General features: G+C 44.5%; 1 long non-coding RNA gene across 2 annotated transcripts; it reads left to right on the top strand.

Annotated features, from left to right (window-relative positions):
- The first annotated feature begins 634 nt into the window (after window positions 1-634).
- On the top strand, window positions 635-13,506 carry LOC138670659 (uncharacterized). 2 transcript variants are annotated; one of them, XR_011319365.1, is made up of 3 exons: window positions 635-961; window positions 2,008-2,151; window positions 12,728-13,506. It is a non-coding gene; the product is annotated as an uncharacterized lncRNA (long non-coding RNA). The 2 variants fall into 2 exon arrangements; XR_011319366.1 differs by lacking the exon at window positions 635-961 and adding an exon at window positions 1,095-1,802.
- The last annotated feature ends 2,139 nt before the right edge of the window (window positions 13,507-15,645 follow it).

Below are 15,645 nucleotides of genomic sequence, written 5' to 3'. Positions count from 1 at the left end.
CAGTATATAACACACAGCCCACGCAGTATATAACGCACAGGCACAGCCCACGCAGTATATAACGCACAGGCACAGCCCACGCAGTATATAACGCACAGGCACAGCCCACGCAGTATATAACGCACAGCCCACGCAGTATATAATGCACAGCCCACGCAGTATATAACGCACAGCCCACGCAGTATATAACGCACAGCCCACGCAGTATATAACGCACAGCCCACGCAGTATATAACGCACAGCCCACGCAGTATATAACGCACAGCCCACGCAGTATATAACGCACAGCCCACGCAGTATATAACGCACAGCCCACGCAGTATATAACGCACAGCCCACGCAGTATATAACGCACATCTCATGCAGTATATAACGCACAGCCCACGCAGTATATAACGCACAGCCCACGCAGTATATAACGCACAGCCCACGCAGTATATAACGCACAGCCCATGCAGTATATAACGCACAGCCCACGCAGTATACAGCACAGCGCACGTAGTAATATCACAGCCCCGTGACGTAGTATATAAGGCAACACCTAAAATGGGTGAAACTGGCTGTCTGAGATGAGATTGTGAAAGTAAAAGGGTCAGTGAGACACACAGCAGACCCTGGCTCAGCAGCAGGCTGCATCCCATATTCCCCCTCCCCCGCAAAGTGCAGACGAGTCACTGACTCACTCACTGCTTCGCCGGCCCGTCCATCGCCCTCGTTGTGGACACAGCAGGAGAGGGTGCACCGTCCTCACTGCAGCACAGCTGCTGCTCGTCTTCTCCTGCTTGGTGCTGCCGCTGCTGGACCTGTCCTCATGTCCTGGACCTGGATGGTGGACACTGGGCGACGAGGGTCTCTCTCTGTCTTCTTGCTCTTAGGATGAAGAGCCGACCGGAAGTAGCAGGAGAGATGACCCAGCGTCGCCCGGAAGTATATTGTGTATCCATGGTGAGGGCCTGCGGAGGTGAGTATTGCTGCTATTGCAGCTGCGCAGCACCAAGCGCCAGCGAAAAGGCACAGACAGAGCTCTGTGCCCCCTGCAGCCGGGGGGGGGGGGGTGATGTCCGATTTGAGTAGTCACTCACTGAAGACAGTCACACACAACACACAGCAGGGATGTAGTGAGTCACGTGTGCTACCATAAATGGGCCCCCCGTCTTGCCAGGGCCCCGGCACTTGCCCGGGTGCGCCGGGTGCTGACGCCGGCCCTGCGTTGGGAGCCCAGTGCTCGAACCGTACCTCATAAGGGACGGACACCCCGGATTGACCAGTGATGTAATTCTCTTTATAGTCAAAATATCCTGAATTCCTGATCATTGTTAGAATCAGGCGCGGTGAGGTGATCAAAGATTGGGTAGGATACGTAACTCAGGAATATATAGAAGTATACAGTATATATATCCAGAAGTGTCCGGAGGGAAGTCTGAGACGCCCTCCTCCTTTCACTAAGTACCGCGTTTTTGGGTTGTCCCAGCGGGGGACAGGTAGACCCAGTGGAATAGACTATATACGGCTGCTCTAGTACTATTGTTCTGCCCATTCTAGCGAAGGTCAGGGCTTCGTATCTAGCTTTAAAAAGGTTTAATACCATAGTTTGGTTTTGCTGTGTTATAGCACCACCCAGTGGTGGTTAAATTTACTACCTGTGTTTTTCAGTAATTATTAGAGTGTTGCATTCTGGGATTCACCAAGGTATCATGGGAAGGGGAAACTCCATTTTCTCTCTGTGTATTTCCCTGGACACACGTGTTAATCTGCTGTGTTGAACTACCTCACTTACTTCCCATTCCGGTTAAGTTTATCCGGTAAGACCATTATCCCTGTTCTTGCTATGTAATGTTGTACAGAGTGTGATTAACTGTATAGCAGCCAGTACACAGGAAATGTGATTTCAGTTACCTGCTGTATGTAGTTATTATAGAAGTTGCATCATCCTGTATGCTTTCCCTGTTAGTTGCAGTCATGTTATTATTTGCCCAATACTTACTCAAATCATTTGTATTCTTATAGTTTTACCGCGCTCATGTTTACCAATAAACAAGTTAGACTACAGAGAACAGTCTGCTTATTTGGGAGACAGAAGTGGTTTATGCCGTATGTCGGATCACACACCGTACCAACGTGTATGAAGACAGAACAACTATGCACGACAAAGTAAGGATATTTAGCTCTAAAGGAGAATCAATTTCCGTGGAAGTAAAAGACAACTTTGAATTTGTGTGATGAATTTGATATTGTTAGCCCAAAGATGGGGAAAATATTCACAATCATTGGTTTTTCTAAGGTGGTCTGGTTTTTCATATGAATTGTGTGATGAAGGTTTTGTAGAAATTAATTAAGTCTGAGAACTGCTGTATTCCGTTTGTGTGAAATTTCCAAAATACCCGATGGGAGGGGTCAAACGTTTGTGCTATTGCTTTCTTTTGTGTTGAGGAATGCTGTGATGTTCTTATCTGTTCTGTGTCTCTGGTATGGAGGGGGCACATAGCTGCGTTCTCTCTGAATTTTCTATCCTTGTGTAGTATATGCTGGGATATCTGTGTTTTGTTTGAAGCAATAGTACAATATTGTATTGAAGTAGAAATAAATATTGTAAGTTTAAGGTAAAATATTGTGCCTAGTTTTAGAAGGAAACTACTAAGAGATTGTTTGGTTATCAGTGTAATTGAAATACTGGTAAAAGATTCACCTGCTTCCAGATGAGTGGTTGATATATAGCAAATTAAGGATTAACAGAGGAAGTGAGTTCTGATTGTCTCTGTTATTGCTAGGTTGAAAAAGGAAAGCTGTCTACTCCTATGATAAAGTCCGGATGTTTTGTGGTGCAGGAAGGTGTTGAGAAAGTGATTGAGAATAATGTGTCAGAAAGACAAACAATTAAAAATGATGATCTGGAACAGGGGGTCTCCCTGCTAGATAAGATCCCTCCCCAGGAAATCAAGCCTCTTCTCCTGACTGTAAGCTCTGTGCCCCTTAACCCCAAAGCTCCAATATATCCTGGGTTGCCAAAACTCAGTGCACCCCCACCCTATGATCCTGCCGAGTGGATTTGTGATGTATGCAGAGTTACTAATTCTCAGTGGAGACAGGTCTGTTACAATTGTGAAGCAAGAAGACCCGGAGTTGTAGCCCCCACCTTTCCCTTGCTAAACGCTGACGGCACTTATTATCAGCCACCGCCAGCACCAGTCCCTGCTATGCCTAGTATTGCTAGTGGTTATGAGTATCCACCCCCTCCTACTTTAGTTACCCGATTCAGAAACATCCCCCATGGCCTTCTATAGACAAATAGCAGCGAATCGAGAGATTTATTCCACTCCCCGGAGAGATCTGTTACACTTACTCCAAATGAAGGCTGGGGAGGGGTATTTTCCAATTATTGAGGGTGGCATAATGTATAATGTGAACCTGGACGGGGGAAACTATGAGAGTGGTGTTGATTTCTGTAATGCTTTAAAGGTTTGGGCACAAGATAGACTAGCGGACCAAGCTACCTCCCTCACAGATGTCACACAGGACAAGGGGGAGACTGCCGAGAAGTTCTATGGGCGTCTTATGGTAGTGTTTAACCCCTTTCTGCCATTAGACGTACTACTCCGTCCATGTGGGGTGGGCCCTACTTCCCAAGGACGGAATAGTACGTCATAGGCGATCGGCCACGCTCACGGGGGGAGCGCGGCCGATCGCGGCCGGGTGTCAGCTGCTTATCGCAGCTGACATCCGGCACTATGTGCCAGGAGCGGTCACGGACAAACATGATCGCGATGTGCCGGCGGCGCAGGGAAGCATCGCACAGGGAGGGGGCTCCCTGCGGGCTTCCCTGAGACCCCCGCAGCAACGCGATGTGATCGCGTTGCTCCGGGGGTCTCCTACCTTCCTTTCTGCAGCAAGTCCCGGATCCAAGATGGCCGCGGATCCGGGTCCTGCAGGGAGGGAGGTGCCTTACCAAGTGCCTGCTCAGAGCAGGCACTTGGTAACGCTGCAGCGCTCTGAGACAGATCGGTGATCTGTCAGAGTGCTGTGCAAACTGGCAGATCACCGATCTGTATTGTCCCCCCCTGGCACAAAGTAAAAAAGTAAAAAAAATTTTTTACAAGTGTGTAAAAAAAAAAAAAAAAAAAAAAAAAAATCCTAAATAATGAAAAAAAAATATATATATATTCTTCCCATAAATACATTTCTTTATCTAAATAAAAAAACAAACAATAAAAGTACACATTTAGTATCGCCGCGTCCGTAACGACCCGACCTATAAAACTGTCCCACTAGTTAACCTCTTCAGTAAACACCGTAAGGAAAAAAAAAAAAAAAACCGAGACAAACAACGCATTATTATCATACCGCCGAACAAAAAGTGGAATAACACGCGATCAAAAAGAAGGATATAAATAACTATGGTACCGCTGAAAGCGTCATCTTGTCCCGCAAAAAACGAGCCACCATACAGCAACATCAGCCAAAAAATAAAAAAGTTATAGTCCTCAGAATAAAGCGATGCAAAAATAATTATTTTTTCTATAAAATAGTTTTTATCGTATAAAAGCGCCAAAACATTAAAAAAATGATATAAATGAGGTATCGCTGTAATCGTACTGACCCGAAGAATAAAACTGCTTTATCAATTTTACCAAACGTGGAATGGTATAAGCGCCCCCCCAAAAGAAATTCATGAATAGCTGGTTTTTGGTAATTCTGCCTCACAAAAATCGGAATAAAAAGCGATCAAAAAATGTCACGTGCCCGAAAATGTTACCAATAAAAACGTCAACTCGTCCCGCAAAAAACAAGACCTCAAATGACTCTGTAGTCTCAAATATGGAAAAATTATAGCTCTCAAAATGTGGTAACGCAAAAAGTATTTTTTGCAATAAAAAGCGTCTTTCAGTGTGTGACGGCTGCCAATCATAAAAATCCGCTAAAAAACCCGCTATAAAAGTAAATCAAACCCCCCTTCATCACCTCCTTAGTTAGGGAAAAATAAAAAAATTAAAAAAATGTATTTATTTCCATTTTCCCATTAGGGTTAGGGCTAGGGTTAGGGCTAGGGTTAGGGCTAGGGCTAGGGTTAGGGCTAGGGTTAGGGCTAGGGTTATGGTTAGGGCTAGGGTTAGGGCTAGGGTTAAGGCTACAGTTAAGGTACCTTCACACATAACGATATTGTTAACGATATCGTTGCTATTTGTGACGTAGCAACGATATCGTTAATGAAATCGTTATGTGTGACAGCGACCAACGATCAGGCCCCTGCAGGGAGATCGTTGGTCGCTGAATAAAGTCCAGAACTTTATTTCGTCGCTGGACTCCCTGCTGACATCGCTGGATCGGCGTGTGTGACACCGATCCAGCGATGTCTTCACTGGTAACCAGGGTAAACATCGGGTAACTAAGCGCAGGGCCGCGCTTAGTAACCCGATGTTTACCCTGGTTACCATGCTAAAAGTAAAAAAAAAACAAACACTACATACTTACCTACCGCTGTCTGTCCTCCAGCGCTGTGCTCTGCACTCCTCCTGTACTGTCTGTGAGCCGGAAAGCAGAGCGGTGACGTCACCGCTCTGCTTTCCGGCTCACAGACAGTACAGGAGGAGAGCAGAGAAGCAGAGCGCAGCGCTGGAGGACAGACAGCGGTAGGTAAGTATCTAGTGTTTGTTTTTTTTTTACTTTTAGCATGGTAACCAGGGTAAACATCGGGTTACTAAGCGCGGCCCTGCGCTTAGTTACCCGATGTTTACCCTGGTTACCGGCATCGTTGGTCGCTGGAGAGCGGTCTGTGTGACAGCTCTCCAGCGACCAAACAGCGACGCTGCAGCGATCCGGATCGTTGTCTGTATCGCTGCAGCGTCGCTTAATGTGAAGGGGCCTTTAGGGTTAAGGCTACAGTTAGGGTTGGGGCTAAAGTTAGGGTTTGGATTACATTTGCGGTTGGGAATAGGGTTGAGATTAGGGTTAGGGGTGTGTCTGGGTTAGAGGTGTGGTTAGGGTTACCGTTGGAATTAGGGTTAGAGGTCTGTTTGGATTAGGGTTTCAGTTATAATTGGGGGGTTTCGACTGTTTAGACACATCAGGGGCTCTCCAAACGCGACATGGCGTCCGATCTCAATTCCAGCCAATTCTGCGTTGAAAAAGTAAAACAGTGCTCCTTCACTTCCGAGCTCTCCCGTGTGTCCAAACAGGAGTTTATCCCAACATATGGGGTATCAGCGTACTCAGGACAAATTGGACAACAACTTTTGGGGTCCAATTTCTCCTGTTACCCTTGGGAAAATACAAAACTGGGGGCTAAAAAATAATTTTTGTGGGAAGAAGAAAGATTTTTTATTTTCACGGCTCTGCGTTATAAACTGTAGTGAAACACTTGGGGGCTCAAAGTTCTCACAACACATCCAGATAAGTTCGTGAGGGGGTCTAGTTTCCAATATGGGGTCACTTGTGGGGGGTTTCTATTGTTTAGGTACATTAGGGGCTCTGCAAACGCAATGTGACGCCTGCAGACCATTCCAGCTAAGTCTGTATTCCAAATGGCGCTCCTTCCCTTCCGAGCCCTCCCATGCGCCCAAACGGTGGTTCCCCCCACATATGGGGTATCAGCGCACTCAGGACAAATTGCACAACAACTTTTGGGGTCCAATTTCTCCTGTTACCCTCGGGAAAATACAAAACTGGGGACTAAAAAATAATTTTTGTAGGAAAAAATTTTTGTTTTATTTTCACGGCTCTGCATTATAAACTTCTGTGAAGCTCTTGGTGGGTCAAAGTGCTCACCACACCTCTAGATAAGTTCCATAGGGGATCTACTTTCCAAAATGGTGTCACTTGTGGGGGGTTTCAATGTTTAGGCACATCAGTGGCTCTCCAAACGCAACATGGCGTCCCATCTCAATTCCAGTCAATTTTGCATTAAAAAGTCAAATGGCGCTCCTTCGCTTCCAAGCTCTGTCATGCGCCCAAACAGTGGTTTACCTCCACTTATGGGGTATCGGTGTACTCAGAACAAATTGTAAAACAAGGTTTGGGGTCCATTTTCTCCTGTAACCCTTGGTAAAATAAAACAAATTGGAGCTGAAGTAAATTTTTTGTGAAAAAAAGTTAAATGTTAATTTTTATTTAAACATTCCAAAAATTCCTGTGAAACACCTGAAGGGTTAATAAACTTCTTGAATGTGGTTTTGAGAACCTTGAGGGGTGCAGTTTTTAGAATGGTGTCACACTTGGGTATTTTCTATCATATAGACCCCTCAAAATGACTTCAAATGAGATGTGGTCCCTAAAATAAAATGGTGTTGTAAAAATGAGAAATTGCTGGTCAACTTTTAACCCTTATAACTCCCTAACAAAAAAAAATTTTGGTTCCAAAATTGTGCTGATGTAAAGTAGACATGTGGGAAATGTTACTTATTAAGTATTTTGTGTGACGTATCTCTGTGATTTAATTGCAAAAATTCAAATTTGGAAAATTGGGAAATTTTCTAAATTTTCGCCATATTTCCATTTTTTTCACAAATAAACGCAGGTAATATCAAAGAAATTTTAACACTATCATGAAGTACAATATATCACAAGAAAACATTCTCAGAATCATCGGGATCCGTTGAAGCGTTCCAGAGTTATAACCTCGTAAAGGGACAGTGGTCAGAATTGTAAAAATTGGCCCAGTCCATAACGTGCAAACCACCCTTGGGGGTAAAGGGGTTAAAGATTTGGGGTTTTCACTGTATAATAAAGCCCATTCACACCTATTTGTGGCAGCTTTAATGTCCGGCCTTAAATCTGAATTGAAAGAGGCAATGTCAGTCAGACCCGATATTGAGATCTCCATTCCAGGTGATGCATTGAAAAAAAGTAGTACAAAGTTTTCAGAAGAACTTAACCCACTCTACATCAGCAAAGAAATTAAAGGTTAAATCAGCAGCCGCAGCGATTCTTACTCGCTCTCTAGCCCCCACCGCTGTACAAGGACACAGCTCCGTTCCTTATCAGTGGCCCACACAACAGACTTTAGCTCCAGCCCTCCCACCTTACACAAATCCAGTCCCATACTACAATATCCCTTTTTAACCCTATGTCTGGGAATCTCCCTCGCCATGTTAGTTCTCAGATCAAGAGCTTGTTTTAATTAGAGTAGATGGCAGACCCAATAAATATACTCTCACAAAACCCATACCTGTGGGACCTTTCCCTGAAGTTACTGCTCAGTTCATAATCTCTCCCTCATGTCCGGTAAATTTACTGGGGGCAGATTTATTATCACAGTTACGCTTCAGAATACAATTCCAAGATGATGGTCAGATAGTCCTTACGTTATATAACCCCTATGCAGATGAACATAGTGAGGAGATCTGTATCCTACATGCCCTTCCCACGGTTATGATGGCCCTGATAGGCCCAGATTCACCCCCAATAATGCCTGTAAACCAGTAAAAGTGTTTCTCAAACCTGGTGCCCCTTTTCCCAAAGTCCATCAGTACCCTTTGAAATATGATCAGGAGTGGGGCCCCATGGGGCAAATACAAATGTTACTCGATAATGGTGCCCTAGTACCCTGTGTTTCCCCATGTAACATGCCCTTGTTTCCCGTTAAGAAAAAGACCCCACCCGGCCAACCCCCTGTGTACCGGCTGGTACAAGATCTACGGGCAGTTAATGCAGCTACTGTTCTGGAAATACCGGTGGTGCCTAATCCACATACTCTCTTGTCCCAGATACCTCAGGATGCTGCTTGGCTCACAGTCATCGACCTCGCCAATGCCTTCTTCAGCATTCCATTACACCCAGATTGCCAGTTTCTGTTTGCATTTACTCATCAGGGACGCCAATTGATGTGGACAGTTATGCCACAAGGGGCCCAAAACAGTCCCAATCAGTTTGCAAAAAAATATGGGCAAGTATCTTTTACCCTGGCAGTTAAATCACCCCTATGTCACGCTGATTTAGTATGTGGCTGATCTTTTGTTGTGTGCACGGACAGAGCAGGAAGCCATTGTTGCCACTGTTAACCTCCTCAAGTATCTGGCAGATCTGAACTGTCGGGTTTCGGCCTCGAAACTTCAGTTCTACCTTGGTCGAGTGATATTTTTGGGTCACTGTCTCCTTCAGGGTGCCAGATACCTCACAGAAGAAAGAAAAATAGCCGTCAGCTCCCTTCCTTTCTCAAAAGATGAGACTGAACTCCAGCGTTTTCTTGGACTATGTACTTATTGTCGTCAGTGGATACCGGACGCATCCCGCATAATGCAACCTCTCTACAAGGCCCTGAAAGACGGTTCAAGATATGGTGATGATTTTGGCAGATTCCACACAGGATACGTTGTTACTACAGAAGACACTGTAGTGCACGCAGCTGCACTCCCTCCCTCACAGTCCGCACAAGAAGCAGAACTTCAGGCTCTGTCTACTGCATGTGTTCTGGCAAAAGACAGGCGGGCTAATATATACACAGACTCACAGTATGCATTTGGTATTGCTCATGATTTCAGAGCCCTATGGGCCAATCGAGGGTTTGTTACTACTGCCGGGACTCCAGTGAAGAATGCTGAAGCTGTTAAAACCCTTATGGACTCAATCAAATTACCTACTCAGGTGGCCATTATCAAAGTTAAGGTACCTTCACACTGAACAACTTTGTAATGATAACGATAGCGATCTGTGACGTTGCAGCGTCCTGGATAGCGATATCGTTGTGTTTGACACGCAGCAGCGATCAGGATCCTGCTGTGACATGGTTGGTCGGAGCTAGAAGGCCAGCACTTTATTTTGTCGCTGAATCTCCCGCTGACATCGCTGAATCGGCGTGTGTGACGCCGATTCAGCGATGTCTTCACTGGTAACCAGGGTAAACATCGGGTTACTAAGCGCAGGGCCGTGCTTAGTAACCCGATGATTACCCTGGTTACCAGTGTAAATGTAAAAAAAACAAACACTACATACTTACATTCCGGTGTCTGTTGCGTCCCCCGGCGTTCTGCTTCCCTGCACTGTGTCAGCGCCGGCTGGCCGTAAAGCAGAGCACAGCGGTGACGTCACCGCTCTGCTTTACGGCCGGCGCTTACACAGTGCAGGGAAGCGGACGCCGGGGGATGCGACAGACACCGGAATGTAAGTATGTAGTGTTTTTTTTTTTTACATTTACACTGGTAACCAGGGTAAACATCGGGTTACTAAGCGCGGTCCTGCGCTTAGTAACCCGATGTTTACCCTGGTTACCCGGGGACTTTGGCATCGTTGGTCGCTGGAGACCTGTCTGTGTGACAGCTCTCCAGCGACCACACAAGCGACGTTGCAGCGATCGGCATCGTTGTCTATATCGCTGCAGCGTCGCTTAATGTGATGGTACCTTTAAGGAGCACGGTCCTAGGAACAGTCCACAGACTGTTGGTAACACCTTTGCGGATATGCAAGCAAAAGCTGCTGCTCTCCTACCCGTTGAACTGACCATACCAACTATGGTGACCACAGGCTCTCAGCGTAAACAGTTACAAGAAACACTGACTCTTCAGGAACCTGATGATCCACGACAGACTGAGGTTTTCTGCTGGACCCCGCAAGACCGCTTACTGACGATGCAGAGAATGTCTCCAAAGGAAGAAGTGAAGCAGTGGAAAGCTGATGGAGCACGTATGGACAATGGTCTCTGGAAAAAGGATCAACTTGTGTGTCTCCCCAAGTGGATGTACCCTGCTATTGCCACGTGGGCCCATACATCGAGGAAAAAAATCAGTCCCTTGCCCTGGTACAAAAATTCTACTGGGCTCCAGGTATTTTTACAGTCCTGACAGCACTCAACCGTGCATGTAACATCTGTCAGACCTGCAATCCCGGTCAACTTCAACGTGTACCCCTGAAACACCTTGCTAAGCCCGACTATCCTTTCCAAAGGCTCCAGGAGGACCACATCACGTTGCCTAAGTCTGGAAGGTATAAATATTGTCTGGTGGTTGTCGACATGTTCTCCAGTTGGCCGGAAGCATTCCCTGTTACCAACATGACTGCAAAGACCACAGCGAAGAAACTGGTGGTGGAAGTTATATGCAGATATGGTGTTCCAGAAGTTGTTGAAAGTGACCAAGGCCCGGCCTTTTCTTCTTATGTGTATCAGGAGGTTCTGACAATGCTTGGATCCACTGTAGCTCCATACTCCATACCATCCACAATCCAGTGGGAAGGTTGAGAGGCTGAACGGCACACTGAAGGGACAATTGACCAAAATGATGCAGGAGACTACGGCTCCATGGCCAGAGCTCCTACCTATTGTACTGTACCACATTCGTACTGCCCCTATTGCAAAACATGGCCTGTCCCCATATGAGATATTGTTTGGTGCTAGGTTCTCAGTTGCAAATTTCCAGCCTCAGTAGTTATCAGAAGAAACTGACCGTGCTGTTCAATATGTTATTCAGCTTAGTAAAAATGTTGCTAACACCCATGTTTTAGTTTATTCTTCCCTTCCAGATTAAGCAGAAACCGACACTTGTCACAATTTGAAGCCTGGTGGTTTTATGGTCGTGAAAAGCTATGTCAGAAAACACGGACTAGAACCCTTGTATGACGGTCCCTACCATGTCCTCCTCATTATTCCTATGTCAGTAAAGCTGGAAGGAAGGCCGACGTGGATCCACGTATCGCACTGCAAGCTGGTCAAACAGACTAGTAGCAAATAAGGGGACATAATGTTTTGCTTTTTTGTATTGCCATATAATAATATTGATAACCGCATGGGACAGCCTAAATTCCCCAATATCCTTGAATAATAAGTTTGTACAATATCATGAAAGATTAGTAGTACAGATAGGTATAGCCAATAAAATTGTCAGTTCTATTTTCATTTACCCTATGATTACACAAATGTGGGATAAATTGGTTAGGGCCACAGACTATCTAGATAATCATATTTGGGATATATTGGATATACTTAATACTACTGTTGTTGTCCAAAACCAACTTATCATAGTCACTAATCAACATACTGTAGTACTGGACTACTTAACAGCAGCACAGGGTGGTATGTGTCAGGTTATTGGACCTGCTTGCTGTCATTATATAGATCCCAATAGTACTATGAAGTTAAAGTTAAAGTTAGAGGACATTCAAAGACTTAAGGTACCGTCCCTCGGCGTTCTGCTTCTCTGCACTGTCAGTGTCGGCCAGCCGTAAAGCAGCTCACAGTCAGTGCAGGGAAGCGGACGCCAGGGGACAGACACCGGAATGTAAGTATGTAGTGTTTGTTTTTTTTACATTTACACTGGTAACCAGAGTAAACATCGGGTTACTAAGCGCGGCCCTGCGCTTAGTAACCCGATGTTTACCCTGATTACCAGTGAAGACATCGCTGAATCGGCGTCACACACGCCGATTCAGCGATGTCTGCGGGAGAGCCAGCGACTAAATAAAGTTCTGGCCTTTCTGCTCTGACCAACGATGGCACAGCAGGATCCTGATCGCTGCTGCGTGTCAAACTCAACGATATCGCTATCCGGGACGCTGCAACGTCACGGATCGGTAGCGATATTGTTCAGTGTGAAGGTACCTTTAGAGATCAATATGATAAAGACAATGACTGTAATAAGGACAGTTGGTGGGCAGACACCTTCTCCTTTCTTAATCCAGCCAATTGGTTTAAGGGATTTTGGGGCTGGATAGCTGGAATCTTGCAAAGTTTGTTACATATCGCTGCCTTTATCGTTGTCATGTATGTAATACTAAAACTTGTTCTTTGGTGTATTTCTGTATGTATTAGGAAATTCTGCACTAAGACAACTAATGATGAAACCAAAAGCGTTGCCACCCCTGCTCTTCTCTACACCGATTTCACAAAGTTACCTGATGAAGATGTTGAAGCCAAGCGCATAGCTATCTTCAAAAGATCCCCACCACCGTCATCAATAATTGTTATTCGTAAATTCTAGTATACAGGGGGGACGGGTACGCCACAACAGCCATGGCTGGTAACATGGCACCAGTCATGTGAAGACCAGTACCCCTCGAGCTTATAGCTTGGGATAGTACCTCTGATGCTGGACATTACTTAACAAAATTTATCTAGGGGGGAATGTGAAGGAACAAATTATGAAAGATTCTCCATTTTTTGCTTTGACTCCATTTTCTTGTTGGTTAAAGATAAATTCTGTTATTTAATTAGGTAGAAGGTTACAGCTGCCATGAAGTAATTTTATCTTGTTTTTCACAAGCCTGTTATTCAACTAGGCTATGGTTCATAATTGGTATAAAGACCTTGAGTGTACTAACTCGAGCCGAGCCAGATAAGAGACTCGGGGGTGTATCGCTATACAAGACTGAGGCATCTGTTAATATGTTTTTTATGCCAAAAAAACATGACCATATCTGTAGTTTCCATTTTTCCTGTATCCTCATGGGTTAAGTTTTTCCTGCATTCTTATAGGTTAAGAACTGTGAGCGTGTTCTTATGCTGATTGGTTGAAGTATAATTTCTATGACTATGAAAACTCATACACAATAAACGGGGGCCAGAGATCTGCTCGATCCCCCATACAGAGACATGAGTCTCCGTCTGGTCATTTTCAGTTGCCGGCAACGCCCTGTAGATTAATTTGGAAATCACTGAGTCAACTGTGAAGGATCAATTTAGATCCTCCCTCAACAAAATCATCTGGATTATTATATCCTTTGAAATATATATATATATATATAATTTTTTTTTTTTTTTAATTTTGTGTTTGGTTCACTACGCTCTCACATTTTTCAGTACCCTACGACATCAAGGGTCCCGAACTTTTTCTGTTAGGGCTATCATTGTTGGGACAGCCATCGAGGAGTGGGGGCGCCATTGCGCAGATCTAGGGTGCCAACCCCCGCTGACAGATAGGGTGAGTGTGAGGGACAGCATCTACCCACATACCTAAACTCTCCTCACAAAACCACACATATACATTTTTCTTTTCCCTTCCTTGGTAGGGTCTAATAGATCAGGAGGGACAGTCGACGGTGAGCGGGGGCGCCACTGCGCAGGATTAGGGTGCCAACCTCCGCTGGCAGGTAGGGTACTGACAAGTGTTAGGCTACTAGGAATAGGCACCCCCTAGGTTCGTTTTCTATTTTCAAGTGTTTATTTGGTGATGGTATTGTGTGCACTATGTTTTTTAAGTAATTGGTAATAAAGAGATTTTTTAGTATTTTGGGTTTTTTTTCTGTGAGACTTCAATAAATGTCTGATTGAATTTTAGGCTGTGTGCACACAGGGTATTTTTGATGCGTTTTCAGTGTTTTTTCCATTCAGAAATGGGCCCAAAATGCTATGGAATCTTTATGCAAGCTAATTAAATGACAATCCTGAAGGGTTGTGCACATGATCAGTAAATTTCCTTTGAGTATTTGCAGTGCGTTTTTTCTGCAGCATGTCAATTCTTTGTGCATTTCTGCAACGTTTTTCACCCATTGACTTCAATTAAGTCAGTCAAATCCACAGCAAAAACGGAGGTATAAAAATGTTTGTGGACTTGCTGAGTTTTTGTTTGCGTCTTTACTGGTTTCCTATGGTGTTTCCCAAACTGTCATCTGTACATAGTGTATATACTGTATATACACACACACATAGACTGTGTAAAGTGCAGTGCCATCAAGATTTCAAGGAAGATAGAGAGGGAACGACCCACTATGTAAAGAAGTGTGGAGAAGGGAAATATACCATCCATATAAAGTTGTAGGTGGAGAGTGAACATATAAAGTGCAGGTCCATAGCAACACCGTATAATAATAGAATATATATTGTGGGTGCTGGGCCCAAGACAGGCATATGTGAAGTAAGTGTGAAGAATAAAAAATTAAGAAATAAAATATGTTAACAGCATGCAAAGCGCAAAATATTTTTCCAACAGTTAAAATCCCAGTGACCACTAGCCACATAGTATAAAATCCAGTGATACATATAGCAATTTGCAACACATTATACATTCATTAAATTATAAATGAAATATGTAGTACTAACCAACAGAATTCAAGGACACTACAAAGAGATAGATAAACTAGACAAGAAATCTATTGACGATTAGCGCACACATCAACAACAAAACAAAAAAACAAGGCCAAAATGGAGGAAGTGGTGCATGTGAAGACCAACAGGACCCTAAGAGGAAGACTGTAACATGATCCAACATCCGATTGGAACAATAGATGCATATGATGTGTCGGGCACATGAATATAAGTCCATCTGGATGATCCAGTGGAGGCATGGGAGAAGGTAATGTGGTCAGATGAGACCAAAATAGAACTTTTTGACATCAACTCCACTTGCTGTGTTTGGAGGAAGAAGAAGCATGAGTACAACCTCAAGAACACCGTACCAACTGTGAAGCATGGTGGGAGAAAAATCATGCTTTGGGGGTGCTTTTATGCAAAGGGTAAAAGGGGACAGTACGACTGCACCATATTAAAGGGAGGATGGATGAGGTCATGTATCATGATATTTTGGCCAATAACCTCCCTCCCTCAGTAATAGCATTGAAGATGAGCTGTGGCTGGGTCTTCCAGCATAGCAATGACATGAAACACAGCCAGGGCAACTAATGAGTGACTCCATAAGAAGCATTTCAACATCCCGGAGTGGCCTAACCGGTCTCCAGACTTAAACCCAATAGACATTTTTTGGAGGGAGCTAAAACTCAATGTTGTCCAGCAAC

Source organism: Ranitomeya imitator, chromosome 1 (genome assembly GCF_032444005.1).
Source record: "Ranitomeya imitator isolate aRanImi1 chromosome 1, aRanImi1.pri, whole genome shotgun sequence".
NCBI lineage: Eukaryota > Metazoa > Chordata > Amphibia > Anura > Dendrobatidae > Ranitomeya > Ranitomeya imitator.
This window is presented reverse-complemented; position numbering and strand designations above follow the sequence as displayed.